Source organism: Aegilops tauschii, chromosome 2, assembly GCF_002575655.3.
Source record: "Aegilops tauschii subsp. strangulata cultivar AL8/78 chromosome 2, Aet v6.0, whole genome shotgun sequence".
Classification (NCBI taxonomy): Eukaryota; Viridiplantae; Streptophyta; class Magnoliopsida; order Poales; family Poaceae; genus Aegilops; species Aegilops tauschii.
Genome location: NC_053036.3, coordinates 22,701,398 through 22,716,704, shown reverse-complemented (window position 1 = coordinate 22,716,704; position 15,307 = coordinate 22,701,398). Strand labels below are relative to the sequence as shown.

At 48.5% G+C, this 15,307-nt stretch overlaps 1 pseudogene; it reads right to left on the bottom strand.

Moving 5' to 3' along the window:
• Positions 1-5,129: 5,129 nt before the first annotated feature.
• Positions 5,130-14,875, bottom strand: LOC141040646 (uncharacterized; annotated as a pseudogene).
• Positions 14,876-15,307: the final 432 nt, after the last annotated feature.

Genomic DNA, 15,307 nt, shown 5'->3' with positions numbered 1-15,307 from the left:
CACTGCCATCAAGTGTGATCATATCAACAATAACTTGGCAGAAAGTTTTAACAACAAGATAAAGCAGTTAAAGAACTCGCCTGTGCATGACATGGTTGACCAAATCAGGATCATGATCATACGCATGTGGGAATTGAGAATAAGGATTTGTGATTGTCTGCAAGGGGATAAGCTTCCTGCAGTGGTACAACAGGTGATGAACAGGAGCAGAAATCTTACACATTTGTCTGTTGAGAAATCTTCATTGTAGGGTGCTGAAGTTAGAGATACCAAGACTGGAAGGAGGCATGTTGTTAACACTGAGTTGCATGACTGCACTTGCCTCGAGTGGCAACACACCGGGAAACCATGTGACCATGCCATACTTTTCTTGGCCTCCCAACCCAAGATAAACATGCACCCATATTTGCATGAATATTACTCAGTGGCAAGATTCAAGGCTGCATATGTAACTCCAATTCCAGCACTTACATATCAGTCTCAATGGCCTGAAGTGAAAATTGAATTTTCCATGTGTCCTCCCCTCACAAAAAGAAAGGCTGGCAGGCCTAAACAGAATAGATTCAAAGCATGTTTTGAGAAAGGTGGGAGTAGTAAAAAGGAGAAGGGGAAGAAGGATGCAAAGCCAAAAAGGTCCCAAAAAGGTAACAAAAATAGATGCAAGCTGTGCCAGGAACTTGGGCACCGAAAAAGATCTCCAAAATGTCCTTACATCCTGAAAGGCCAAAGTATGTTTATGTTTTTTTTATTTTGATGTTGTTTTTAATTACAGGCAAATTACAAGCTTTGTTTTCCAGGAGGAAGCTTGGAAGTCAACCCCTTGTTGTTGAAGATTGTTGGGCAATCAAAAAGGCAAGAATTGATGGCTGTAGAAAAAAGAGAAGTTTTGGTGAAAGTGTGCACACTGAACCAGACTTCGATGTTATGGTGCAAGATGAACCTGAGTTGGATGATGTTGTGGTGGAAGATGAGCCAAACTTGGATGGTGTTGTGGTGCAAAATGAGCCAAACTTGGATGATGTTGGGGTGCACAATGAGCAAGATTTGGATGTGGTGCAAAATGAGCAAGGTTTGGATGTGGGGCAAAATGAGCAAAATGAGTAGAATGTGGTACAAACTAGAACTGAAGTTGATGCGGCTGATGTGCAAACTGAACCTATATTGGATGTTGTGTTACAAATTGAAGCTGCTGTAGTTGATGTTGTGCAAACTAAGCCTCATTTACATGTTGTGGTGCCAAGTAAAGCTGTCCTAGACGGTCCAGTCAAGAAAACCAGGAGCTTGAGTGAACTGGACGTTGTACCTGTCGTAGGATCAACAAGTGCCAAGAAAAAGAAAAAGAAATCAAGTGGTAAGAAGAAGTAGAAGTGAAAAATTATTCTTTTCTGAATAAAAAAACTTGCCTGGATTTGTGTAAAAAACTTTCCTGAATTTGTGTAATGCTATTTTTACTTTGATGGGTATTTGTGTAACTCTATTCAAATTCTGGCCGAATTTCAAATTTGAGCCAAAATTCAAATTTGAAGCTGTTTAGTTTGGGTATTGATGTTACAATGATTTCTCAAATATTATGCATGTTAGGTGATCAATCCAATGACTTTTTGTTGAGTGAAACACTAGTCATGAAAAATGTGCTCCAAATGAGCTCCAAAGCTAGGATAAACACCCCATTTGCAAGCAAGTTTTTTTCCGACCTTCTCTAAATGAGCCAAAAATCAAAAAATGAATTCCAGTGTGCAAATATAGGGTCCATACCCAATATTGGATCGTTTGGATAAACTATGACATGCTTAATCCTAAACCCTAACCTGAATCCCACACAACCTCGTTCGTGATACCTAGGTTTTGTGAAGGGTTTTTCATGGATATACCCGTAGACTAGGTTTTTTATTTTTTCTAGCAACCTAGTAACATAAAATGATGATGGGTGCAAGTTTTATATTTTTCTGATTTTTTTAAAAATTAGTTATGGTCAACCTTAGCCCTCATAACCCCTTCAAAACCCATCCTAACCGCTTCAAAACCCCTAAAACCCTAGCCAAAACCCCGCATCCTTCTGGCCCGTTGGATATTTGCGAATGGACGTTGTGGATCAGGCGCTAGGGCAACATCAGCGATCCGAGTGAGGCGCTCTGATTGGCCGTATTCGACAACACTGGATCACTCCCCCCAACCATTTCTGACTGTTGGATCGCTGCGCGTCGAACATTGTAGATCAACCTACAGTGCCACGTCAGCGATCCGCGTGAAGCTAGTTCGGCGCTATGATTGGCTGGATTTGAAAACGCCTGTTTTTTTGCGCTTTGTTTGTTCTGTGCTCGAGGGTGGGCTGCTGCCATGCATGCGCGCTATTGGGCTGTGGTAAAGAAGCCCACCCATTGGACCTTTGCACCGGACGTTACCACGCCTCCCTTTAGCTGCCCTAGCCAGCAGGCTACATTGCCATGCATGTGAGCGACCAGCCTATGATGCATGCATGCACGGGCGACACACGCAGAGAAGACCGAGCAAGCGTGAACCCCCGACCGACGGCACAGCCGCGTGCGCTGAAACGTCACAGCCTGGCTATTGATGCAGCCTTGGGTTTCCCACGCGCGTGTATACACTCCCGATGCCACCCAGCGCCGCCCGCTCATTACTTCCACCCGTGTGAAACCAGTCAAAAACACGTCGCACTGGGGCTATTTAAGCCACCTATCATCTTCCTCCTCCTCTCACACCCTCATCCATCTCCCATCCTCTCCCTCCTGCATCTGTCCTTCTTCTTCTCACCACAAACAACCCTCACTAGGCCGCCGCAGCCATGCTGTACACCGGGCCATCCTACCGCTTTCTCCCCACCGTGCCGGAGAAGCTCTACCCCGCCGGGGTGTACGTCGAGAACACACTCCGTGTGTGGGCGATGTCAAGATGGAGGGGCGCAAGGGAGTTGACCAACTTCTTCCTTGAGGACGACTACTGCCACCTCCCACGGCGCCGGCGACGGCGCCCGGACGGGACCCATAAGGGGGCCCATCGGTGGCGGCCTGAGACCGAGGGCCAGCATCTTTCTAACAATACAGCGCAGCACCATCAGGTTCGGCAAGTTTATTAGAGCTGCCGGCGGCGGCGGCAGAATCTAGCTAGGGCTTCGCAGTCTACTTCTTCTTGCCTCGTTTCCTTCCACAGGCAGTACGAGGCTTATTAATTACAAGCACAAGGCCGATGAGCCCACGGGCTAATTACAAGCTTCTTTCGGCTGGTCCGAGTCCGTCACCACCGCAACTTGTAGCGTTGGCCCATACATACATACATACATACATACATACATGGCCCAATTTCTTCTACGAATGCATGTCGCACTTGGCAAGGCCGTCCTCCGGGACCTCCTAACCTTTTTTATTTTTTTGAGTCTGAACACACTTTATTATTACTCAATAATGTTCAAGAGGCCGGGAGCTCCTAACCGAGAGCGCCGGTTCGGCTTAATGGCGCCCGAAGGCGATGTCACTGGGCCGGCCGAGTAAAACTTTAATAAAGTGCATCTATTCATGGATCGAACTCAAGCCGTCACACCACCTGACCTAATAACATGCTAGTGACCAATTGAAGGGCGAATTAATTAAGAACATTTATAGCCGCACAATTTATTGCACATGTATCGAGTATTGTAGAGCTTTGATTTTTTAATTATTTGAAAACCTTTCGAAAAAAGTTCATGAATTACAAAAAAATCAGTGATTCTGAACAAAGTTCATGGAATTTGAAAAATCATCAAATTTGAAAAAAGTTCATCAAATTTGGAAAAAGTCACCAATTTTGAAAATAGTTCATCTGTTTCAAAAAAAGTTCATGAATTTGAAAAAAAATTCTCTGATTTTTAGATAAGTACATCAAATTTTAAAGAGGTTTACCGAATTTGAAGAAACATTCATAAAATTCGGTGACCTTTTTTTTGTTGAATTACAAAAAAGGTTCACAAAATTGAAAAAAATTCAATCGATTTCGTAAGAAAAGTTCAGAAACTTGAAAAAAGTTCATCGAATTTGAAAAAAGTTCATGAATCTGGAAAAAGTTCGTGGATTTTGGAAAATAAGTTCATCGGTTTTGAAAAAAAAGGTCCTCGACTAAAAATAAAAAATTATATAGGCTCTAAAGCTCTTGCGACCTAGTGAAAAAATAAAAGAAGATAATGAGTTTGAATCCCCGAGTGCACGCAGTTTGATTCTTAGCAGTTTAGGATTTTGATTCTTAGCAGTTTAGGATTTTGTGGTCGCAAACGCAGATGAAAGAGATGTGGTGGTTGTTAGCCTGTTTTGACACCCAAAGTCGCGCAGGTGTTGTGTACGCTGAAGTAGCCCCCGGGCAAGATTGAGTGGTCGGTGGATGCAACTTCTATGGTGACTCGGGGAGCTATGAATAATGATGTAGCCCCGAGCCCGACCAATAGAAGGATCTCTATGTCTCTCCTCTGAACCTTACGACGGAGAGGTTAGTACAGGGATGCCCCCTCTGAACCTTGCGATGGAGAAGTCAGTACAGGGATGTGCTTGTTATAGCAATCATTTATTTTCCTTAGTCATGTTTTGAAATGTTGGGAGATTATAGTTCATGCTCTGCTCACACCACGCTGGAGGCAACCATGGTAGAGTCATCGAAGTGGCACCTCGATAAAGTGAGACACTATATTGTATATATATGGTCTAATTAACCAAGCAACTCTTTTCATAATGAATGCATGAATCCTGCCGTTTCAAAAAGAAAAGAAAAATGTATGAACCGTCCAAAAAGGAGGAGACCTGAATAGAAATGAGCGACGTGCATCCTCAGATAACTGAATAAAAAATTATGAGGACCTTTCAATAAAAGTAGTAGTATACGTGAGCGGCTGAAAAAAATGAGGCGTGAAATCCTAAAATTTTGGATCTGAAAATATGGAAATGAGAACTATAAGGACTTTTTTGTAAAATCAGTTGAACTCGTGAGGGGCTAAAAAAGTGTAATCACCAAAAAGTTGGTAGGGGTAAGGATCTGAAAAGATGGAAATGAAAATATGAGGACCTTTTGACAAAAATAGTAGTATACGTGTGGGGCTGAAAAGATAGCGCGTGGAATTCCTAAAATTTTGGATTAAGAACGGTAAAAAATTCCTAAAATTTTTGATCTGAAAATAAGAATGGTAAAAAATGTTAATCGCGCATCCTCAGATAACTGAATAAAAAATTATGAGGACCTTTCAATAAAAATAGCAGCATACGTGAGGGGCTGAAAAGATGGGGCGTGAAATCCTAAAATTTTGGATCTGAAAATATGGAAATGAGAACTATAAGGACTTTTCTTTAAAAAATCAGTTGAACTCGTAATCACCAAAAAGTTGGTAGGGGTAAGGATCAGAAAAAAGATGGACCTTCTAATAAAAATAGTAGTATACATGAGGGGCTGAAAAAACGGCACGTGAAATCCGAAAATTTTGAACTGAAAATAAGAACTAATTTAGAAGAATCAATAAATAAGAGAGACGGAGAAGCTAGAGAGGAGGCGGTTTATTTTTAAAGTTTTTGAAGGTGCCAAAAATTGAAAAAAGGTGCTATTAGCGTTCATCCTGATTCATGCAACCAACATGCTATTTTTTCAATCATCCAATCACCAGGTGTCACCGAAGGGACAACTCTGGTAGCAGCGCGGGGCTTAGAGCATCTCCAGCCGTTGGCCCCCCAGGGGGCGCCTAAAATCGCCGTCGGGGGGTGACCCGGCGAAAAAAATGGGCCTGGGGCGAGTTGGCCCCCAGCCGCTGTCCCAGGGCCAGCCCCAGGCGCGGGGAAAAATTTTTGTAGCAAATTTACGCAAAGTTCAGCTAAAACACGCCAAATTTCAGCAAACTTGGGCTTATATTCGCGGATTTAAGTCGAGTAGTCGCCATTACATATAAAAACTAATAAAAAAAACTTGCTGAAGGCCGAGAAGTCGCCGTCGTCGCCGCCATCGTCGGCCTTCTCCTCCTTGACTCGGGCGCCCCTGCTGGACCCTCCTCGGCTGGTGGCGGCGGCGGCGCGTCGTCGTCGTCGTCGCTGTCGTCGATGATGACGACTCCTCCTTCGTCGCGGCCTCGGCGGCGCTGCTCGAAGCGCCGCAGGGCGGCGCGCTGGCGCTCCGTCGCCATCTTGATGGAGTCCTGGCGTGCCCATTCAAGGGCCGCGTCGTCGTCGAGCTCGACCTCGCCGTGCTCCGTCTTCACCGGCGCGAGCCCCGGCTCCGTCTTTGGCATGACGAAGCGCGGAGGAAGAGCCGACGAGGAGGCGCGCCGGCCGCCCTTGTTGATGACGATGCCGGGCTCGGCCTTGACGCCGAGCAGCGTCGGAGTGCCGAAGGAGTGGGAGGAGGAGCGGGAGGAGGAAGAGGAGGAGGACGCGCCGATTGCCCGTCGCGTCGGCGGTGCGTCGGGGCGGCCGCCCTCGCCGGGGGATACGCCAACGGCGGGTTGTTGCCGCCCTCGAGGTGCGTCAGCACGCCCTCAAGTGTGCGGCCGGGGGCGCCCCACCACAGGTGGGGTCCCTCGCTGTTCTTCACGCCGCCGACCACCGGCGCCCCGTTGGTGGACGCCAGCCGCTGCTGCTGGCGGCGCTCGAAGTACGCCGCCCAAGCCGCGTGGTTGTCGGCGGCATACTGGGGGAGGGAGAGCTCGGCGTCAGTGAGGGAGGCGCGCACGATCTTGACCTCGTCGGCGAAGTAGGATGGTTTGGCCACGACATCGGGCAATGGGGGAATGGGCACTCCCCCATTGCTGAGCCTCCAGCCCGGCGGCCCGGCGCGTCCGGCGGTGCCGGGATGTTCGCCTGGAACAGGAGCCAGGACTCCTGTTCGCGGAGCGAACGGCGGCCGAAGCCGTTGGCCGCCGCCTCGTCTCCGGGGAAACGCTCGGCCATCGGGGAGATGGAGTGGCTGGGGAGAAGAGATCGGCGGCGGCGCTCGGGAGATGGAGTGGCTGGGGGAGAAGAGATCGGCGGCGGCGCTCGGGAGAGGGAGGGCTGGGGGAGAAGAGCTCGGCGGCGGCGCTCGGGAGAGGTGGCACTCATCACAGGCGAGCGAGGCCATATATAGCCGCGCTGCGTCCGTGTGTACGCGTCCGAGGGAGGGGAGGCGTCGGCGCCCCGCCCCGTGAACGCGCCGCCCGTGAGGAATCAATGGCAAGGCCGGCCTCGCGGGAAACCGAGGCGTCGGGAGAAGACGAGGCGGGCGGTGTCGCTGACGCGGCTGGCCCGCGGCGCTTTCGCGCCAAAACCGATTCGCCCGGCGCCCCCGAGCGCCGGGTTCGGGTTGGGTCCGCCGGCGCCAATTTCGGCCTGAGCCGGCGAAAACAAGGCCTCTGGGAACGTGACTGGGCCGATTTTTTGACGCCGGCGGCCGAAAAATCACGTGAGGGGCCTTATTGGGGGCGCGGCTGGAGATGCTCTTATAAGCTGGTCCCGCTCAACCTCGCTAGCCGATGTGGGACTAAACGCGTGGCGACTGCCCAGCAAGCGATGCAGCTTCGATCCCCTGAGTTGTTGGCCAGTGCTAGGAATCATCCGGCGTGGCCGCGTGGGGATCGGCCGCCTCCCCATCCGCTCGATTGGCATGATCACGATGGAAACACCAGCTCACTTTTCTCCTTGCACACCTCACATCCGCTCACGCGTTCGTATTTCTGCCATGCTCACGTACGTACTAGCGTCCCTGGCTTGTAGTGCCATGCAGTTGCGTGCAGCTTTGGAAGTGAAATGAAAGCCGCCCGGTGTAGTGACACGAGCTGCCTCAAAACCAGCGGCGGAGTGGCTACTGCGTACGATACGAGGGCCGACGCACTGTAAAACCAGACGACGATGCTCTGAGGGTCGTTCCGCTGCTACGAGACGACGATGCAGCGACGACGGTGACGTTGGCACAAGGACATGCTTCGAAACACCCGTGGTGTGCTTCGACCGCTTCAACGATGCCATGGCGGCATATGCTTCGACAGCAACATCGATGCTACGAGGCCTGCTGCAGCGACCGTGGCGATGACGCGACTACATGCTTCGAATGCTCTTTGTGTGCTTCGATGTCCGTGATGATGTTGCGACGACTTGCTTCGACGGCCAGGTGTTGCTTCACCGGAATGCTTCGAACAGTCGTGGTAAGGATGCGCCATCGTACTTCGACAACTGCGGGGATGCTACGACGAAGGCCTGGTTGCTTCGACGTTGCTGCAAACGCCGTGTTTCACGGATGTGGTAGTGTTGTGAGGACGGGCATGGCTGCTTCGATGATGGTGTGATGGCCTTCTTTGACGGCCGCGTGGGTGTGGCGATGGCGGCCTGGCTGCTTCGATTACTTTTTGACGGCGTGCTTCGAACGGTCACGGTGATGTTTCAATGCCGTGCTTCGATGACCACGTTGATGCTATGATAGAGGCCCGACTGCTTCGACGATGCTGCAACAACATGCTTCCTAGCCGTGACAGTGCTGCGATGATGGCACAGCCGCTTTGACGATCCTACAACAACAATCCAGTGGCTCCCCATCAGTGGCGGATCTAGGAATTGACAATGTGGGGGCAACAATGAACAACATTGCAATGGCTTTGAAAATTTATATACTGCACCACACCAAAATTAGTATAATGAACAAACATTGCACTAGTAAAATATAATTTGTAACTTGTGTATGGGGGCCATGGCCCCATGACCCCATCCCTAGATCCGCCAATGGCTCCCATGATGTTGCGATGGCAATGCTTCAATGGCCGCCGCGGCAGCGTCGAAGATGTTACTCAAACCATGCATTGCTAGGGAATGTTTTGCATGCAGCCATGAATCACCAGCGCTAGGCAAAAGTAACGCAGCCATGAATCTGTGACAATATGTGCTAGCGCTATATCCAAGCAACCATGACTTCGTGAGCTTGCTGTCAGACGAACCCTGCCTAGTGGAACTCCGGTGATCACCGGAGGTATGCAAGAGAGAGAGAGAGATCACACGATAGGGAGAGTTTTTGCGATGCGAACTTGTTGTAGCTTTTCTGCTCTTTCCTTTTATTCAGTCGTTACAAAACCTAACAGAAACGAGAAAGACAGGGCACGAACAGGTCGCGAGTGTTGGGGATCGTTGCAGAAATTAAAAAATTTCTACGCATCATCAAGATCAATCTATGGAGTCATCTAGCAACGAGAGAGAGGAGTGCATCTACATACCCTTGTAGATCGCGAGCGGAAGCATTCAAGTGAACGGGGTTGATTGAGTCATACTCGTCGTGATCCAAATCACCGATGACCGAGCGCCGAACGGACGGCACCTCCGCGTTCAACACACGTACGGTTGGGAAGACGTCTCCTCCTTCTTGATCCAGCAAGGGTGAAGGAGAGGTTGATGGAGATCCAGCAGCACGACGGCGTGGTGTTGGAAGTAGCGGGGATCTCGGCAGGGCTTCGCCAAGCACAGCGAGAGGGAGAGGTGTCACGGGAGGGAGAGGGAGGCGCCAGGGGCTTGGGTGCTGCTGCCCTCCCTCCCCCCTCTATATATAGGGCCCCTGGGGGGCGCCAGGGGCTTGGGTGCTGCTGCCCTCCCTCCCCCCTCTATATATAGGGCCCCTGGGGGGCGCCGGCCCTAGGAGATGCAATCTCCAATGGGGGGCGGCGGCCAAGGGGGTGGCTTGCCCCCCAAGCCAAGTGGGGCGCCCCCACCCCTAGGTTTCCAACCCTAGGCGCAGGGGGAGGCCCAAGGGGGGCGCACCAGCCCACCAGGGGCTGGTTCCCCTCCCACTTCAGCCCATGGGGCCCTCCGGGATAGGTGGCCCCACCCGGTGGACCCCCGAGACCCTTCCGGTGGTCCCGGTACAATACCGGTGACCTCCGAAACTATTCCGGTGGCCGAAACTGGACTTCCTATATATAATTCTTCCCCTCCGGACCATTCCGGAACTCCTCGTGACGTCCGGGATCTCATCCGGGACTCCGAACAACTTTCGGATTTCCGCATACTAATATATCTACAACCCTAGCATCACCGAACCTTAAGTGTGTAGACCCTACGGGTTCGGGAGACATGCAGACATGACCGAGACGACTCTCTGGTCAATAACCAACAGCGGGATCTGGATACCCATGTTGGCTCCCACATGTTCCACGATGATCTCATCGGATGAACCACGATGTCGAGGATTCAATCAATCCCGTATACAATTCCCTTTGTCAATCGGTACGTTACTTGCCCGAGATTCGATCGTCGGTATCCCAATACCTTGTTCAATCTCGTTACCGGCAAGTCACTTTACTCATACCGTAATGCATGATCACGTGACCAAACACTTGGACACACTGAGCTCATTATGATGATGCATTACCGAGTGGGCCCAGAGATACCTCTCCGTCATACGGAGTGACAAATCCCAGTCTCGATTCGTGCCAACCCAACGGACACTTTCGGAGATACCCGTAGTGCACCTTTATAGCCACCCAGTTACGTTGTGACGTTTGGCACACCCAAAGCACTCCTATGGTATCCGAGAGTTGCACAATCTCATGCTCTAAGGAAATGATACTTGACATTTGGAAAAGCTCTAGCAAATGAACTACACGATCTTTGTGCTATGCTTAGGACTGGGTCTTGTCCATCACATCATTCTCCTAATGATGTGATCCCGTTATCAATGACATCCAATGTCCATAGTCAGGAAACCATGACTATCTGTTGATCAACGAGCTACTCAACTAGAGGCTCACTAGGGACATGTTGTGGTCTATGTATTCACACATGTATTACGATTTCCGGATAACACAATTATAGCATGAACAATAGACAATTATCATGAACAAGGAAATATAATAATAACCATTTTATTATTGCCTCTAGGGCATATTTCCAACAGTCTCCCACTTGCACTAGAGTCAATAATCTAGTTACATTGTGATGAATCGAACACCCATAGAGTTCTGGTGTTGATCATGTTTTGCTCTAGGGAGAGGTTTAGTCAACGGATCTGCTACATTCAGGTCCGTATGTACTTTACAAATATCTATGTCTCCATTTTGAACACTTTCACGAATGGAGTTGAAGCGACGCTTGATATGCCTGGTCTTCCTGTGAAACCTGGGCTCCTTGGCAAGGGCAATAGCTCCAGTGTTGTCACAGAAGAGAGTCATCGGGCCCGACGCATTGGGAATAACTCCTAGGTCGGTAATGAACTCCTTCACCCAGATTGTTTCTTTTGCTGCCTCTGAGGCCGCCATGTACTCCGCTTCACATGTAGATCCCGCCACAACGCTTTGCTTGCAACTGCACCAGCTTACTACCCCACCATTCAAAATATACACGTATCCGGTTTGTGACTTAGAGTCATCCAGATCTGTGTCGAAGCTAGCGTCGACGTAACCCTTTACGACGAGCTCTTCGTCACCTCCATATACGAAAAACATATCCTTAGTCCTTTTCAGGTACTTCAGGATATTCTTGACCGCTGTCCAGTGTTCCATGCCGGGATTACTTTGGTACCTTCCTACCAAACTTACGACAAGGTTTACATCAGGTCTGGTACACAGCATGGCATACATAATAGACCCTATGGCCGAGGCATAGGGGATGACACTCATCTTTTCTCTATCTTCTGCCGTGGTCGGGCATTGAGCCGTGCTCAATTGCACACCTTGCAATACAGGCAAGAACCCCTTCTTGGACTGATCCATATTGAACTTCTTCAATATCTTGTCAAGGTACGTACTTTGTGAAAGACCAATGAGGCGTCTTGATCTATCTCTATAGATCTTGATGCCTAATATATAAGCAGCTTCTCCAAGGTCCTTCATTGAAAAACACTTGTTCAAGTAGGCCTTTATGCTTCCCAAGAATTCTATATCATTTCCCATCAACAGTATGTCATCCACATATAATATGAGAAATGCTATAGAGCTCCCACTCACTTTCTTATAAACACAGGCTTCTCCATAAGTCTGTGTAAACCCAAACGCTTTGATCATCTCATCAAATCGAATGTTCCAACTCCGAGATGCTTGCACCAGCCCATAGATGGAGCGCTGGAGCTTGCATACCTTGTTAGCATTCTTAGGATCGACAAAACCTTCCGGCTGCATCATATACAATTCTTCCTTAAGAAAGCCGTTAAGGAATGCCGTTTTGACGTCCATTTGCCATATCTCATAATCATAGAATGCGGCAATTGCTAACATGATTCGGACGGACTTCAGCTTCGCTACGGGTGAGAAAGTCTCATCGTAGTCAACCCCTTGAACTTGTCGATAACCCTTAGCGACAAGTCGAGCCTTATAGATGGTCACATTACCATCCGCGTCTGTCTTCTTCTTAAACATCCATTTATTTTCTATGGCTCGCCGATCATCGGGCAAGTCAGTCAAAGTCCATACTTTGTTTTCATACATGGATCCTATCTCGGATTGCATGGCTTCAAGCCATTTGTTGGAATCTGGGCCCGCCATCGCTTTTTCATACTTCGAAGGTTCACCGTTGTCTAACAACATGATTTCCATGACAGGGTTGCTGTACCACTCTGGTGCGGAACGTGTCCTTGTGGACCTACGAAGTTCAGCAGTAACTTGATCTGAAGCTTCATGATCATCATCATTAAGTTCCTCCCCAGTCGGTGCAGGCACCACAGGAACATCTTCCCGCGCCGTGCTACTTTCCGGTTCGGAAGGGGTGACTATCACCTCATCAAGTTCCACTTTCCTCCCACTCACTTCTTTCGAGATAAACTATTTCTCCAGAAAGGACCCGTTCTTGGCAACAAAGATCTTGCCTTCGGATCTGAGGTAGAAGGTATACCCAATGGTTTCCTTAGGGTATCCTATGAAGATGCATTTTTCCGACTTGGGTTCGAGCTTTTCAGGTTGAAGTTTCTTGACATAAGCATCGCATCCCCAAACTTTTAGAAACGACAGCTTAGGTTTCTTCCCAAACCATAATTCATACGGTGTCGTCTCAACGGATTTCGACGGAGCCCTATTTAAAGTGAATGCGGCAGTCTCTAAAGCATAGCCCCAAAATGAGAGCGGTAGATCGGTAAGAGACATCATAGATCACACCATATCCAATAGAGTGCAATTACGACGTTCGGACACACCATTTCGCTGAGGTGTTCCAGGCGGCGTGAGTTGTGAAACTATTCCATATTTCCTTAAGTGTGTGCCAAATTCGTGACTCAAATATTCCCCTCCACGATCTGATCGTAGGAACTTTATTTTCCTGTCACGTTGATTCTCAACCTCACTCTGAAATTCCTTGAACTTTTCAAAGGTCTCAGACTTGTGTTTCATTAGGTAGACATACCCATATCTACTCAAGTCATCAGTGAGAGTGAGAACATAACGATAGCCACCGCGAGCCTCAACACTCATTGGACCGCACACATCAGTATGTATGATTTCCAATAAGTTGGTTGCTCGCTCCATTGTTCCGGAGAACGGAGTCTTGGTCATTTTGCCCATGAGGCATGGTTCGCATGTGTCAAATGATTCATAATCGAGAGACTCTAAAAGTCCATCAGCATGGAGCTTCTTCATGCGCTTGACACCAATGTGACCAAGGCGGCAGTGCAACAAGTATGTGGGACTATTGTTATCAACTTTACATCTTTTGGTATTCACACTATGAATATGTGTAACATCACGTTCGAGATTCATTAAGAATAAACCATTGACCAGCGGGGCATGACCATAAAACATATCTCTCATATAAATAGAACAACCATTATTCTCAGATTTAAATGAGTAACCATCTCGCATTAAACGAGATCCAGATACAATGTTCATGCTCAAAGCTGGCACTAAATAACAATTATTGAGGTTTAAAACTAATCCCGTAGGTAAATGTAGAGGTAGCGTGCCGACGGCGATCACATCGACCTTGGAACCATTCCCGACGCGCATCGTCACCTCATCCTTTGCCAGTCTCCATTTATTCCGCAGCTCCTGCTTTGAGTTACAAATATGAGCAACCACACCGGTATCAATTACCCAGGAGCTACTACGAGTGCTGGTAAGGTACACATCAATAACATGTATATCACATATACCTTTGGTGTTGTCGGCCTTCTTGTCCGCTAAGTACTTGGGGCAGTTCCGCTTCCAGTGACCACTTCCCTTGCAATAAAAGCACTCAGTCTCAGGCTTGGGTCCATTCTTTGGCTTCTTCCCGGCAACTGGCTTACCGGGCGCGGCAACTCCCTTGCCGTCCTTCTTGAAGTTCTTCTTACCCTTGCCTTTCTTGAACTTAGTGGTTTTATTCACCATCAACACTTGATGCTCCTTTTTGATCTCCATCTCCGCTGATTTCAGCATTGAATATACCTCAGGAATGGTCTTTTCCATCCCCTGCATATTGAAGTTCATCACAAAGCTCTTGTAGCTCGGTGGAAGCGACTGAAGGATTCTATCAATGACCGCGTCATCCGGGAGATTAACTCCCAGCTGAGACAAGCGGTTGTGTAACCCAGACATTTTGAGTATGTGCTCACTGACAGAACTATTTTCCTCCATCTTACAACTGATGAACTTGTCGGAGACTTCATATCTCTCGACCCGGGCATGAGCTTGGAAAACCATTTTCAGCTCTTCGAACATCTCATATGCTTTGTGTTGCTCAAAACGCTTTTGGAGCCCCGGTTCTAAGCTGTAAAGCATGCCGCACTGAACGAGGGAGTAATCATCAGCATGCTGCTGCCAAGCGTTCATAACGTCTTGGTTCTCTGGGATGGGTGCGTCACCTAGCGGTGCTTCTAGGACATAATCTTTCTTGGCAGCTATGAGGATGATCCTCAGGTTCCGGACCCAGTCATAGTTGCTGCCATCATCTTTCAGCTTGGTTTTCTCTAGGAACGCGTTGAAGTTGAGGGCAACATTAGCGTGGGCCATTTGATCTACAAGACATATTGTAAAGATTTTAGACTAAGTTCATGATAATTAAGTTCATCTAATCAAATTATTCAATGAACTCCCACTCAGATAGACATCCCTCTAGTCATCTAAGTGAAACATGATCCGAGTCAACTAGGCCGTGTCCGATCATCACGTGAGACGGACTAGTCAACATCGGTGAACATCTTCATGTTGATCGTATCTTCTATACGACTCATGCTCGACCTTTCGGTCTTCCGTGTTCCGAGGCCATGTCTGTACATGCTAGGCTCATCAAGTCAACCTAAGTGTATTGCGTGTGTAAATCTGGCTTACACCTGTTGTATTCGAATGTTAGAATCTATCACACCCGATCATCACGTGCTGCTTCGAAACAACGAACCTTCGCAACGGTGCACAGTTAGGGGGAACACTTTCTTGAAATTATTG